The sequence below is a fragment of the Hordeum vulgare genome, chromosome 5H (assembly GCF_904849725.1).
Source record: "Hordeum vulgare subsp. vulgare chromosome 5H, MorexV3_pseudomolecules_assembly, whole genome shotgun sequence".
NCBI classification, from domain to species: domain Eukaryota; kingdom Viridiplantae; phylum Streptophyta; class Magnoliopsida; order Poales; family Poaceae; genus Hordeum; species Hordeum vulgare.
In genome coordinates this window covers 162,829,358-162,843,843 of record NC_058522.1, presented here as the reverse complement: position 1 = coordinate 162,843,843, position 14,486 = coordinate 162,829,358, and positions in this window count along the sequence as shown.

Below are 14,486 nucleotides of genomic sequence, written 5' to 3'. Positions count from 1 at the left end.
ATCCCTCAACCAATCTCAGGTGAAGGAGGAAACATCACGGAGCCGGAGCACCCTCGCGTTCGCCCTACAATCCCCACGGGACCTGCACCAACTCGCGGCTCCTCTACATCATCCTTCAATCCTTCCGGAACCTACTTCATCCCGTGACACTCTCACGTAATAACGAGCCGAGGCTGTATACGCCCAGGGCCCCCCGATGATGCGGAAGGGGCCAATCCCACAATGAGTGGATGACCTATGCCCCGCGCTGGGTAGAGACATAGTCAATCAACACAATCCACCAATGACTTCCGGAATCGGGTGCCTAGGCCTCGGGGGTAGGGACACTCGCGAGGCCAAAGCGTCCTCGCGACCTCCCAGATACACCCCCACCACGATATCTCACCTAATAATGAGCTGAGGCTGTATACGCCCAGGGGCCCCCAAGGACGCGGAAGGGATCCATCCCACGCATAGTGGAATCTCTTAGCTCCGCGCTGGGGAGAAGACGAAGGAAATCAACTTAGTCTGCCAATGACTATGTGAGCAGCTGGGAAAGAGGGCGGCGGAGATTAGCCTAGGTGCCGGACGCGGCGTTTGCTTGTTTCTTTGTGGAGTTTGAATTATCCTCTGTCGGACTAGAATTTGTTGATTTTCAAAGTTGATGTTTGAAAAAAAATGGGGGAATTTTCTCTCGCACTGTCTCGTTTTGCCGGCTTTGAAGCCTCCTTTTCTTGGTTTTCTGGGGAGTTGAACAGTCCACACTGCCCCTAGGTGCCGAGGAGCGTGAAAGCAAGGACTTGCCGCCCGAGGGGCTAACACTTTCAGTGGTCGACCCCCGCTAGGGGGGCTCGGATCGAAGCACTATACCACCACAAAGAGTCTCGGGGGGCCTCAGGGCGCCCTAGGGCGATGACCAAAGGGTTGTTGGAAATATGCCCTAGAGGCAATAATAAAATGGTTATTATCATATTTCCTTGTTCATGATAATCGTCTACTGTTCATGCTATAATTGTATTAACAGGAAACAGTAATACATGTGTGAATAAATAGATCACAATGTGTCCCTAGCAAGCCTCTAGTTGGCTAGCTCGTTAGTCAATAGATGATCATGGTTTCCTGATCATGGGCATTAGATGTCATTGATAACGGGATCACATCATTAGGAGAATGATGTGATGGACAAGACCCAATCCTAAGCATAGCACTAGATCGTATTTTTCGTATGCTAAAGCTTTTCTAATGTCAAGTATCTTTTCCTTCGACCGTGAGATTGTGCAACTCCCGGATACTGTAGGAGTGTTTTGGGTGTATCAAACGTCACAACGTAACTGGGTGACTATAAAGGTGCAATACGGGTACCTCCGAAAGTGTCTGTTGGGTTGGTACGAATCGAGATCGGGATTTGTCACTCCGTGTGACGGAGAGATATCTCTGGGCCAACTCGGTAGAACATCATCAAGCGCTCAATGTGACTAAGGAGTTAGTCACACGATGACGTGCTACGGAACGAGTAAAGAGACTTACCGGTAACGAGATTGAACAAGGTATAGGTATACCGACGATCGAATCTCGGGCAAGTTCTATACCGACAGATAAAGGGAATCGTGTATGGGATTGATTGAATCCTTGACATCGTGGTTCATCCTATGAGATCATCGTGGAGCAAGTGGGAGCCACTATGGGTATCCAGACCCCGCTGATGGTTATTGGCCAGAGAGGCGTCTCGGTCATGTCTGCGTGTCTCCCGAACCCGTAGGGTCTACACACTTAAGGTTCGGTGACGCTAGGGTTATAGGGAATTGTTATACGAGGTTATCGAAAGTTGTTCGGAGTCCCGGATGAGATCCCGGATGTCACGAGGAGCTCTGGAATGGTCCGGAGGTAAAGATTGATATATAGGACGGATGGTTTCGCATACTGGAAGTGTTTCGGGCATCACCGGTAACGTACCGGGACCACCGGGACCACCGGAGGTGGCCCCGGGGGACCACCGAAAGGGGGCAACGACCCCGGGAGGCTAGATGGGCTAAGTGGGGAAGGGAACCAGCCCCTAGGTGGGCTGGTGCACCCCCCACCCAGCCCATGCGCACCAGAGAAGGGGGAGCGGGGGAAACCCTAGGCGCAGGTGAGGCCCGAGGCCCACCTAGGGTGCGCCCCCCGTTACCCTACCCTGGCCGCCGCCCCCCTCCCATCTGGTGGCTGCCGCACAACCTAGGGGGAAACCCTAGGGATGGCACACCCCAATCCCCTCCTCCTATAAATAGAGAGGGGTTTTGGCCATTGAGACACACGGTTTTCCCTCTCTCTCGACGCAGCCCTGCCCTTCTTCCTCCTCCTCTGTGTTGGTGCTTGGCGAAGCCCTGCCGGGAGACCTCGTCTCTCCATCGACACCATGCCATCGTGCTGCTGGAGTTCTTCCCCAACCTCTCCCTCCTCCTTGCTGGATCAAGGTGCGGGAGACGTCACCGGGCTGCACGTGTGTTGAACGCGAAGATGCCGTAGTTCGGCACTAGATCGGAATCGCTGCGAGTACGACTCCATCAACCGCGCTCTAGCAACGCTTCCGCTTAGCGATCTTCAAAGGTATGAAGATGATCTTACCCCTCTCTCGTTGCTGGTCTCTCCATAGGAAGATCTGAATATGCGTAGGAAAATTTTGAATTTATGCTACGTTACCCAACAGTGGTATCAGAGCCATGTTTTCTATGCGTAGATTCTATGCACGAGTAGAACACAAAAGTTGTGGGCGATGATTTGTCACTTTGCTTGCCGCTACTAGTCTTATTCTTTTCCGGCGGTATTGTGGGATGAAGCGGCCCGGACCGACATTACATGTACGCTTACGTGAGACTGGTTCCACCGACAGACATGCACACCGTGCATAAAGGTGGCTAGCGGGTGTCTCTCTCTCCTACTCTAGTCGGATTGGATTTGATGAAAAGGGTCCTTATGAAGGGTAAATAGCTTTGGCATATCATCGTTGTGGCTGTCACGTAGGTAAGAAGGCGGTCTTGCTAGAAACCCAAATCAGCCACGTAAAACTTGCAACAACAATTAGAGGACGTCTAACTTGTTTTTGCAGGGCTTGACATGTGATGTGATATGGCCAAAGTTGTGATGTTGCATGTATGATGTATGAGATGATCATGTTATTGTAATAGGTTTCACGACTTGCATGTCGATGAGTATGACAACCGGCAGGAGCCATAGGAGTTGTCTTAATTTATTGTATGAGATGCAACGCCATGTGCTTAGTACTTTTACTTCATTGCTAACGGTTAGCTATAGTAGTAGTGATAGTAGTAGTTGGCGTGATGACTTCACGGAGATACGATGATGGACATCATGATGATGGAGATCATGGTGTCACGCCGGTGACGATGATGATCATGCGATGCCTGAAGATGGAGATCGAAAGAGCAAAGATGATAATGGCCATATTATGTCACTATATGATTGCATTGTGATGTTTATCATGTTTTACATCTTATTGCTTAGAACGATGGTAGCATAATAAGATGATCCCTCTTAAAATTTTGAGAACGTATTCCCCTAAGTGTGAACCGTTGCGAAGGTTCGTTGTCTCGAAGCACCACGTGATGATCGGGTGTGATAGATTCTAACGTTCGCATACAACGGGTGTAAGCCAGATTTACACACGCGCAACACCTAGGTTGACTCGACGAGCTTAGCATGTACAGACATGACCTCGAATACAAGAGACCGAAAGGTCGAACATGAGTCGTATGGTTGAATACGATCAGCATGGAGTTGCTCACCATGGTGACTAGTCCGTCTCAACTGATGATCGGACACGGGTTAGTCAACATGGATCATGTATCACTTAGATGACTAGAGGGATGTCGATTTAAGTGGGAGTTCATACTTAATTTGATTAAATGAACTTAATTGTCATGAACTTAGTCTAAAAGTTGTCTTTATAAATATTGTAGATGGCCAACGTCAACCTCAATTTCAACGCATTCCTAGATTAAAACAAGCTGAAAGATGATGGTAGCAACTATGCGGACTGGGTTCGCAACTTGAAGCTCATCCTTGAAGCGGCTAAAAAGGCTTATGTCCTTGATGCACTGCTAGGTGACCCTCCCGCTCCCGCAGCAGCCCAGAACATTCTGAACGTCTGGCAAACGCGGAGTGATGATTACTCTCTGGTTAGGTGTGGCATGTTATGCAGTTTAGAAACGGGGCTCCAAAGGCGTTTTGAGCAACACGGGGCATATGAGATGTTCCAGGAGCTGAAGCTAGTTTTTCAAGCTCATGCCCGTGTCGAGAGATATGAAGTCTCCGACAAGTTCTTTAGCTGTAAGATGGAGGAGAACAGTTCTGTCAGTGAGCACATACTCAAAATGTCTGGGTTACACGGTCGTCTGACTTCACTTGGAGTCGAACTTCCGGATGATGCTATAATTGATAGAATCCTCCAGTCTCTCCCACCAAGCTACAAAGGCTTTGTGCTTAACTACAACATGCAAGGGATGGAGAAGACCATTCCCGAGTTGTACTCGATGCTCAAGTCTGCAGAAGTAGAAATCAAGAAAGAGCATCAAGTGTTGATGGTCAACAAGACCACTAGTTTCAAGAAAGGCAAGGGTAAGAAAAACTTCAAGAAAGACGGCAAAGATGTTGCCGCGCCCGGTAAGCGATATGCCGGGAAGAAGAAAAAGAATGGACCCAAGCCTGAGACTGAGTGCTTCTATTGCAAGGGAAAAGGTCACTGGAAGCGGAACTGCCCCAAATACTTAGCATACAAGAAGGACGGCAACGTTAAAGGTATATGTGATATACATGTTATTGATGTGTACCTTACCAGCGCTCGTAGTAGCTCCTGGGTATTTGATACCGGTGTTGTTGCTCACATTTGCAACTCAAAGCAGGAAATGCGGAATAAGCGGAGACTGGCCAAGGACGAGGTGACGATGCGCGTCGGGAATGGTTCAAAGGTCGATGTGATCGCCGTCGGCACGCTACCTCTACATCTACCATAGGGATTAGTTTTAAACCTTAATAATTGTTATTTAGTACCAGCTTTAAGCATGAGCACTGTATCAGGGTCTTGCTTAATGCGAGATGGCTACTCATTTAAGTCAGAGAATAATGGTTGTTCTATTTATATGAGTGATATGTTTTATGGTAATGCTCCGCTGGTGAATGGTTTATTCTTGATGAATCTCGATCGTGATGTTACACATATTCATAGTGTGAGTACCAAAAGATGTAAAATTGATAATGATAGTCCCACATACTTGTGGCACTGCCGCCTTGGTCATATCGGTGTTAAGCGCATGAAGAAGCTCCATACTGATGGACTATTAGAGTCTCTTGACTTTGAATCATTTGACACATGCGAACCGTGCCTCATGGGCAAGATGACTAAGACTCCATTCTCAGGAATAATGGAGAGAGCAACCGACTTATTGGAAATAATACATACTGATGTGTGTGGTCCAATGAACGTTGAAGCTCGCGGTGGTTATCGTTATGTTCTCACTCTCACCGATGATTTGAGTAGGTATGGGTATATCTACTTGATGAAGCACAAATCTGAGACGTTTGAAAAGTTCAAGGAATTTCAGAGTGAGGTTGAGAATCAACGTGACAGAAAAATTAAATGTCTACGATATGATGTGGAGGAGAATATTTGAGTCACGAGTTTGGCACACACCTAAGGAAGTGTGGAATCGTTTCACAACTGACGCCGCCTGGCACACCGCAACGCAACGGAGTGTCTGAACGTGGTAATCGCACTTTATTAGATATGGTACGATCTATGATGTCTCTTACCGACTTACCGCTATCATTTTGGGGATACGCATTAGAAAATGCAGCATTCACTTTAAATAGGGCACCGTCTAAATCCGTTGAGACGACACCGTATGAACTATGGTTTGGCAAGAAACCTAAGCTGTCGTTTCTTAAAGTTTGGGGTTGCGATGCTTATGTGAAGAAACTTCAACCAGGAAAGCTCGAACCCAAAGCGGAGAAATGCGTATTCATAGGATACCTTAAGGAAACTATTGGGTATACCTTCTATCTTAGATCCGAAGGTAAAACCTTTGTTGCCATCGGGGTTGAAAGTTTAGTTGAAAGTTGATAGTAGCAAACTTTGCAGACTGAGTCTGTAAAACCGAGGATTGTCCTCGTTGCTGCGCAGAAGGCTTATGTCCTTAATGCACCACTCGGTGTGCTGCACCTCGAGCGTCGTCTGTAGATGTTGTGAACATCCGACATACACGTTTCTGATGACTACACGATAGTTCAGTGCAAAATACTTAATGGCTTAGAAGCAAAGCGCCGAAGACGTTTTGAAACGTCACGGAACATAAGAGATGTTCTAAAGAGATGAAATTGTGATTTCATGCTTGTGCCCTTGTTAAGAGGTATGAGACCGCCGACAACATTCGTTGCCCACGAAGTAAAGGAGAAAATCTCAATCGTTGAGCGTTAGCTCAGATTATGTGAGTACAACAATCGCTTGAATCAAGTGGGAGTTGATCTTCCAGATAAGATAGTGATGGTTCTCCAAAGTCACTACCACCAAGCTGTGAGAGCTTCGTGATGAACTATAACATATCAAGGATAAATACAATGATCCTTGAGCGATTCGCGATGTTTGACACTGCGAAAGTAGAAATCAAGAAGGAGCATCAATAAATGATGGTTAGTAAAACCACTAAGTATCGATAAAGGCAAGGGCTAGAAGGGATACTTCGTGAAACGGCAAGGCAGTTGCCGCACTAATGAAGAGACCCCAGATTAAACCCAAGCCCAGGAGTAAGTGCTTCTGTTATGAGGGGAACGGCCATTAAGGCGGAGCAACTCTAGATACTTGGTAGATAAGAAGGCTGGCAAAAGTCGAAAGAAGTATATTTGATATACATGATGTTGATGTGTACTTTACTAGTACTCCTAGTAGCACGAGGGTATTGGATACCGGTTCGGTTGCTAAGTCATTAGTAACACGAAATGAAAGCTATGGCATAAACGGAGACTAGCTAAAGGCGAGGTGACGATACGTGTTGGAACTGTTTCCAAGGTTGATATGATCAAACGTCGCACACTCCCTCTACCATCAGGATTGGTGTTAAACCTAAATAATTGTTACTTGGTGCTTGCGTTAAGCATGAACATGATTGGATCGTGTTTATTGCAATACGATTATTCATTTAAAGAGAATAGTGGTTACTCTATTTGCTTGAATAATCACCTTCAATGGTTTATTGAATCTCAATCGTAGGGTTACACATGTTCATGATATTGGTGCCAAAAGATACGAGGTAATGATGATAGTACCACTTACTTGTGGCACTGCCGCTTGAGGCATGTTGGTATAAATTGCATGAAGAGGCTCCATGCTGATGGATCTTTATACTCTCTTGATTTTGAATCACTAGTGACATGCAAATCATACCACATGAGCAAGGCCTTGTTTTCATTGAGATGAAACAAGATAGTAACTTGTCATAAGTGATACATTTTGATGTATGCAGTCCAACGGGTGCTGAGGCACGCAGTGGATATCATTATGTTCTTACTTCAATGACCATTTGAGTAGATACAAGAGTATTTACTTAATGAATCACAAGTCTGAAATATTGAAAAGTTCAATTCTGTTTCAGGAGTGAAGTTCGTCGTAACAAGAGGATAAACTGTCTACGATATGATCATAGAAATGAATATCTGAGTTACGAGTTTTGGTACGCAGTTAAGACAATGTGGAAATTGTTTCGCAGTTCATGCCACCTGGAACATCATAGTGTGATGATGTGTCTGAACGTCATAGCCACGCACTATTTGGTATGGTGCATGCTATGATGTCTCTTATCGAATTACCACTATCGTTTATGGGTTATGCATTAGAGACAACCGCATTCACTTTAAATAGGGCACCGCGTATTTCCGTTGAGAAGACACAGTATAAACTGAGGTTTAAAGAAATCTAAACTGTCGTTTCTCGAAAGTTTGGGGCTTCGACACGTATGTGAAAAAGTTTCAGTCTGATAAGCTCGAACCCAAAACGGATAAATGCATCTTCATAGGATATCCAAAACGGTTGGGTACATCTCCTATCTCAGATCCGAAAGCAAAATGTTTGTTTCTAGAAACGGATCCTTTCTCGAGGAAAGGTTTCTCTCGAAGGAATTGAGTGGGAGGGTTGTAGAACTTGATGAGGTTATTGAACCATCACTTCAACCAGTGTGTAGGAGGGCGCAGGAAGTTGTTCCTGTGGCGCCTACTCCAATTGAAGTGAAAGCTGATGATGGTGATCATCGAGCATCGGGTCAAGTTACTACAAACCACGTAGGTTGACAAGGTCGCTTCCCACTGCAGAGTGGTACGGTAACCCTGTCTTGGAGGTCATGTTGTTGAGCAACAGTGAACCTACGAGTTATGGAGAAAGCAATGGTGGGCCCGGATTCCGACAAATGGCTGGAAGCCATGAAATCCGAGAGAGGATACATGTAAGAAAACAAAGTGTAGACTTTGGAAGAACTACTTGATGGTCATAGGACTATTGAGTAAATATGGATCTTTAAAAGGAAGACAGACGATGATGGTGATAAGTCACTATTAAGAAAAGCTCGACTTGTCGCAAAGATGTTTCCGACAAGATCAAACAGTTGACTATGATGAGACTTTCTCACTCGTAGCGATGCTAAAAGTCTGTTAGAATTATGTTAGTAGTTGCTGCATTATTTATGAAATATTGCACATAGGATGTCAAAACATTGTTTCCTCGACGGTTTCCTTGAGGAAACATTGTATGTGATACAACCAGGAGGTTTTGTGGATCCTAAAGATACTACCAATTATGCAAGCTCCAGCGATCCTTCAATGGACTGGTGCAAGCATCTCGGAGTTGGAATATACACTTTGATGAGATGATCAAAGATTTTGGGTTTGTACAAGGTTTATGAGAAACTTGTATTTCCAAAGAAGTGAGTGGGAGCACTATAGAATTTCTAATGAGTATATGTGGTTGACATATTGTGGATCAGAAGTAATGTAGAATTTCTGTAAAGCATACAAGGTTGTTTGAAAGGAGTTTTCAAAGGAGTACCTGGATTGCGCTACTTGAACGTTGAGCATCAAAGATCTATGGAGATAGATCGAAAGCGCTTAATGGAAGTTTCAATAAGATGCATGCCTTGACAAGTTTTTGAAGGAGTTCAAAATAGATCAGCAAAGAAGGAGTTCTTCGTGGCGTTGTGAGGTGCGAATTTGAGTAAGACTCAAAACCCGACCCCGGCAGAATAAAGAGAATAGACGAAGGTCGTCTTCTATGCCTTGGCCGTAGAATCTGAAGTACGCCATGCTGGGTACCGCACGTGATGTGTGCCTTGACTCAAAGTATGTTGAGAGGTACAGAGAGTGATCCATGATTGAATCACTAGCAGCGGTCAAAATTTATCCATAGTAACTGATGGACTAAGGAATTTTTCTCGATTATGGAGGTGGTTAAAGAGTTCGTCGTAAAGGGTTACGTCGATGCAAGCTTTGACACTAATCCGAATAACTATGAGTAGTGAAACGGATTCGTATAGTGGAGTAGATATTTGGAGCACTTCCGAATAGCACATAGTAGCAACATCTATAAGATGACATAATGATTTGTAAAGAACGCACGGATCTGAAAGTTTCAGAACCGTTGACTAAAACCTCTCTCACGAGCAAGACGTGATCAGACCCCAGAACTATAGGGGTGTTGGATTCGTTGAAATCACATGGTGATGTGAACTAGATTATTGACTCTAGTGCAAGTGGGAGACTGTTGGAAATATGCCCTAGAGGCAATAATAATTAGTTATCATTATATTTCTTTGTTCATGATAATCGTTTATTATCCATGCTATAATTGTATTGATTGGAAACACAATACTTGTGTGGATACATGGACAAAACATTGTCCCTGGTAAGCCTCTAGTTGACTAGCTCGTTGATCAAAGATGGTCAAGGTTTCCTGGCCATAGGCAAGTGTTGTTACTTGATAATGGGATAACATCATTAGGAAGTGTTTTAAACTGTCTGAGTACACACAGGTGAAACTAGAAGGCACATGGCCTGACTATACTACAGACCCAACCTAGGGCCAGATCGTAGCTGGGACACCAGCTACTCGTCGTCGTCGATGTCTATGAAGAACCCTCCATTAGGGTCATTAGCAACCTCTGCAACAATTATTAAGCAAACATGAGTACGGAGGTACTCAGCAAGACTTTATGATAAACTAACTACTCATGCACTGTATCAATAATGTATTGTGGGGTTTCATGCGGAAAGCCAACATTTGACTCGTGGCTAGACAACTTGCATTTTTAAATAATTTTTGACAACTTGATTTCTCGCACACGAGTCCACTAACACCACAACAATACTCCATCGTGGAATCATTCCGTCTCCATACGGAAATGTTGTCCACGACACTCATGCTTATCTTGACAATTTTATGAGTAGCCATTGAAGTTATCTATGAACAACATATGTCTCCAAGTAGTCTATATCCGCGGACGCGGCTATTCGAATAGATCATAACCCTGCAGGGGTGTAATTCGTCACACACGCTCTTGCCACTTATCCCCCATGTGCACGTCATGCACCTCGGCAACCTTCAAGCGGAAGCCCGGCGAGGGAGTCGGCCACGACCGTTAACCACACTAGTACCTAGTCCAGGTTTATCGCCTATCTGAGAGTAACCCGTACGGAAGTCCGACCGAGGTTTCCGCCACGGCCTCAAACGATGTGCGCAGGGTTCCCAAGACCACCATCCGGGTGCCACTTGGTACACCATGCCACTGCCTACCGCATCACAGCCCACCTCTCAGGTCAGCACCATGCACGGCATCCAGCATGACTATAAACACCAGAAACTACTTGCAACTCCTGGACCGAGTACTAAGCGATTAATAACTCGAGCGGGGTCATATTTCAAGGCCCAGCATGTGGTAGTATCTCGCCTTGGATTCCATACACGGAACTCAGTTCCTAAGGACAGTTCCAATGAAAGAACCCGCCATGTACTCCTACACAGCCTTTCACCGGTACCTTTACCAAATCAGGTTCAACTCACAACCTTTACTTAGTGAACACATTATCACAATTCTGTTCATCTCCCAAATGACAGACCATCCACAACTCTAAGCATAGCATGCATAGCAGGATAAGGCACATCATGGCTCAAGCAACTACCAGGTATGCTAGATTGCAAGGTTCGGCTATTTACTGTGACAAGGATAGGTCATGCAAAGGAAGTCGGTTCAACTAACGTGGCAAAAGCATTTGAAGCATTTGATCCTAATGCAATAAGTAAGTGTAGGAGCGAGAACGTGGGATTTATCGGGATGATCAAAATGATTGCTTGCCTTGTTGCTCAGAGGAGTGACAATATCCGTCAGACGGATATTCGGTGGAATCCGGGGGAGCGGAGCCTACCGAAAGGAATGACAACAATCAATAACAATCATGTGCAACAAGATGCTGCATGAGCATGGCATGAGGATGCAAGGTGGTATACTATTACAGCAAACATGTATTAGGTTTGAAGTTGATTTGAATCAAATTCAAATATCACTTCAAACGAGGTATTCTCGGATACCATTTTAATTGATTCGACCTAATGCTCAGATCAACTTGCTGTTATCATGCATGGAATGACATGTTAGGTTGCTGGTTTGTGATTTGGACAGTGTTTGATCATATCATTTGTAGTGAAATTTAAATATTTTCCAAATTCCATATCCAAAGTATTTATAAGAATTAACTTATTCATTAATCTACATCTTTGAGTTCAGTAACATTTTCAAACATGTTTGAAAACGACATATTCAGATTCCTTGAATTTTTCTGATACTTTTTCATATATAAATTATTTTCATTGGAGTTACTGATTCATTTCTATGATTTTTAGAAGTTTTGGCATTTTTCTGGAATTCTTTTAAATTAGAAATTCACTTATTGCGTCATCGCTACATCATCATGGCGTCAGCAGGTCAACTAACCTGATCAGGTCAAACCTGACAGGGGGGACCCACTGGTCAGTGGTTGAGGAGCTAATCCCACGCTGACCAGCCCTTAAGTGGGTTTGACTTGGCCTTGGGCCCACTATCAGCGAGCGATTAGGGCTAAGCTACTGGGGTTAAGCCGGCCACGTCGTCCCCCGCCGGAGCCTGACCGGGGTCCAAAGTTTCCATTTCCAGGCCTGATAGTCTTCAACTGAAAAAAGTAGGGCGGAGAACCAGCGACCAGATCCGCGGCAGAACTTCGCCGGAGACACGCTATCTCGTGTTGTGGGGCTCGGAAATGGTTGCCGAGAGCACTGGGATGATCTCCAGGCTCGACCTCATCCAGCACTCGCCTCAGGGAGGGCTATGGGTGGCCGGAGCAAGCCGGCGACGAGCCGAGGCGGTTGCCGGAGTTCGGGTTCGATGGTCCAGTGGGTAGAGGGAACGAATTCGAGGGGAAGAAGAGGGGAAATGATCGCAGGCTCACGGTGGAGGTGAAGCTAGGCTCAGACTGCTCGGGGAGGGGCTGTAGCTGGCGTTTCACCGTTGATTTGCCGGCGACCGAAGGTTGAAGACGATGGCGTTGGGGACGTTGCAGGGCTCGGGGAGGCTTCGGCCTTTGCAGAGAGAACCAGCTCGTCGAGGCGGAGCTACTCGACTACTCGGGAGGAAGGTCCTGTGGCTAGAGGCACGGCGGCTCGAGCTCGAGCTCTTGGCAATGGCGGCAGAAGGAGGGAGGAGAGATGCCGAGAGGGGGGGACTGAAGCAGGGGAACAGATAGAGACGGGCTCGGGGAGGATATCCCCACTGTCGCGCTGTCCTGGGGAGCACCGGAGCGTGCCACGGCGAAGCCGGAGGTGGAGAAGCGGCCGTGGGAATTCGCTCCTCTGCCAGAAGGCAGGAGCAAGAAGACGCCCCTGCCCCTGGTGGGCTGGGCCTCCTGAGGGCGACAGGTAAGCTTCTTTCTATTTTCTCTCTATTTTGTTTTTCTGATTGCTAACTATTTTGATTTGTTTTTTTTATTTCAGCTCCAAAATAGTTTATAGAAATATTTTGAACACACCAGAATATTAGTTGGAATATATCCAACCATTCCTGAAGTTTTTGAATTTGAATTTTAAATTGAAACCAGTAGCTTTTTGCATTTATTTGAAATGCCAAGAGTGTTATGGAAATGGTTTTCTTCATTGCTTATTTTCTTCCATGATTTATCAGAAAAGTTGAACTTTTCTTGAGGCCATTTTGAGTTCACTGATTTTAACTAGTTTGAAATTTCCTTTAATTTGAGAAGTGGCTAGGGTTTTTGTGTTTTCCGTCACCACTTACTTTGTTCTTGTTGAAAATTTCCTAGATGCAATGCAAAGAAGGTATGAGCACAATGCTAACTTGATTAAGGTGTCAGGGATGTGACAACTCACCCCCACTCAAGAATCTCGTCCCGACATTTAGAAGTCGTCGGGAATAACGTAGGATACTCAAGTCAGAGACGATCCTCTCTTTCCCATGTTGCCTCTTTTTTAGAATGATTTGACCATTGAACTTGAAGAAACTTCAGGTTTCGACGTCGAGTGCTACGCTCATCTTGATCAAGAATACGCACGGGGTATTCTCAGTACGAAAGGTTATCTTGGAGATCAAGCGTTTAGTGGTCCAATTCACGGATAGGATCCGAAAAGCAACGCCTGAGTTGCGAGACGTGAAAGACATCATGAACCTTGGAAAGATGCGGAGGAAGTTCCAACTGGTAGGCAACTTCTCCTCGTTTGGCAAGAATGCGAAAAGGACCAATGTAACAAGGAGCCAACTTGCCCTTGATACCAAATCAATGGGTACCCTTCAAAGGTGTAACCCGAAGGTAAGCCTTCTCGTCAACTTCAAAGGTTACAGCCTTATGATGACGATCATATTGGCTCTTTTGACGCGACTCGGTTGTTTTCAACTTTTCACGAATAATGCGAACCTGCTCTTCTGCATCCTGGATCATATCCGGGCCAAAGAGTTGCCTCTCTCCGGTTTCTGACCAATTAAGAGGTGTTCGACATCTTCATCCATAGAGAACTTCAAAAGGAGCTTCGCCCAAGCTTGATTGATAACTGTTGTTATAAGCGAATTCGGCGAATGGAAGACACTTCTCCCAATTCATACCGAACGATATAACACAAGCTCGGAGCATATCTTCTAGGATTTGATTCAATTTTTCTACTTGACCACTTGATTTAGGATGGAAAGCAGTGCTAAAAGATAAGTGAGTCCCCATGGCATTCTGAAAGCTTTCCCAGAAGCAAGAGGTAAAGATACTCCCACGGTCCGAGTTAATCTCCAGGGGAACACCATGAAGAGACACTATTCGAGAGATATATAACTCTGCTAGCAGGCTAGCTGTTATACTCTCATGAACGGGAAGAAAATGAGCCACTTTGGAGAGTCGGTCAATGACCACAAAGATTGAATTATTTCCTTTCTTGGTCTTGGGAAATCCGGTAATGA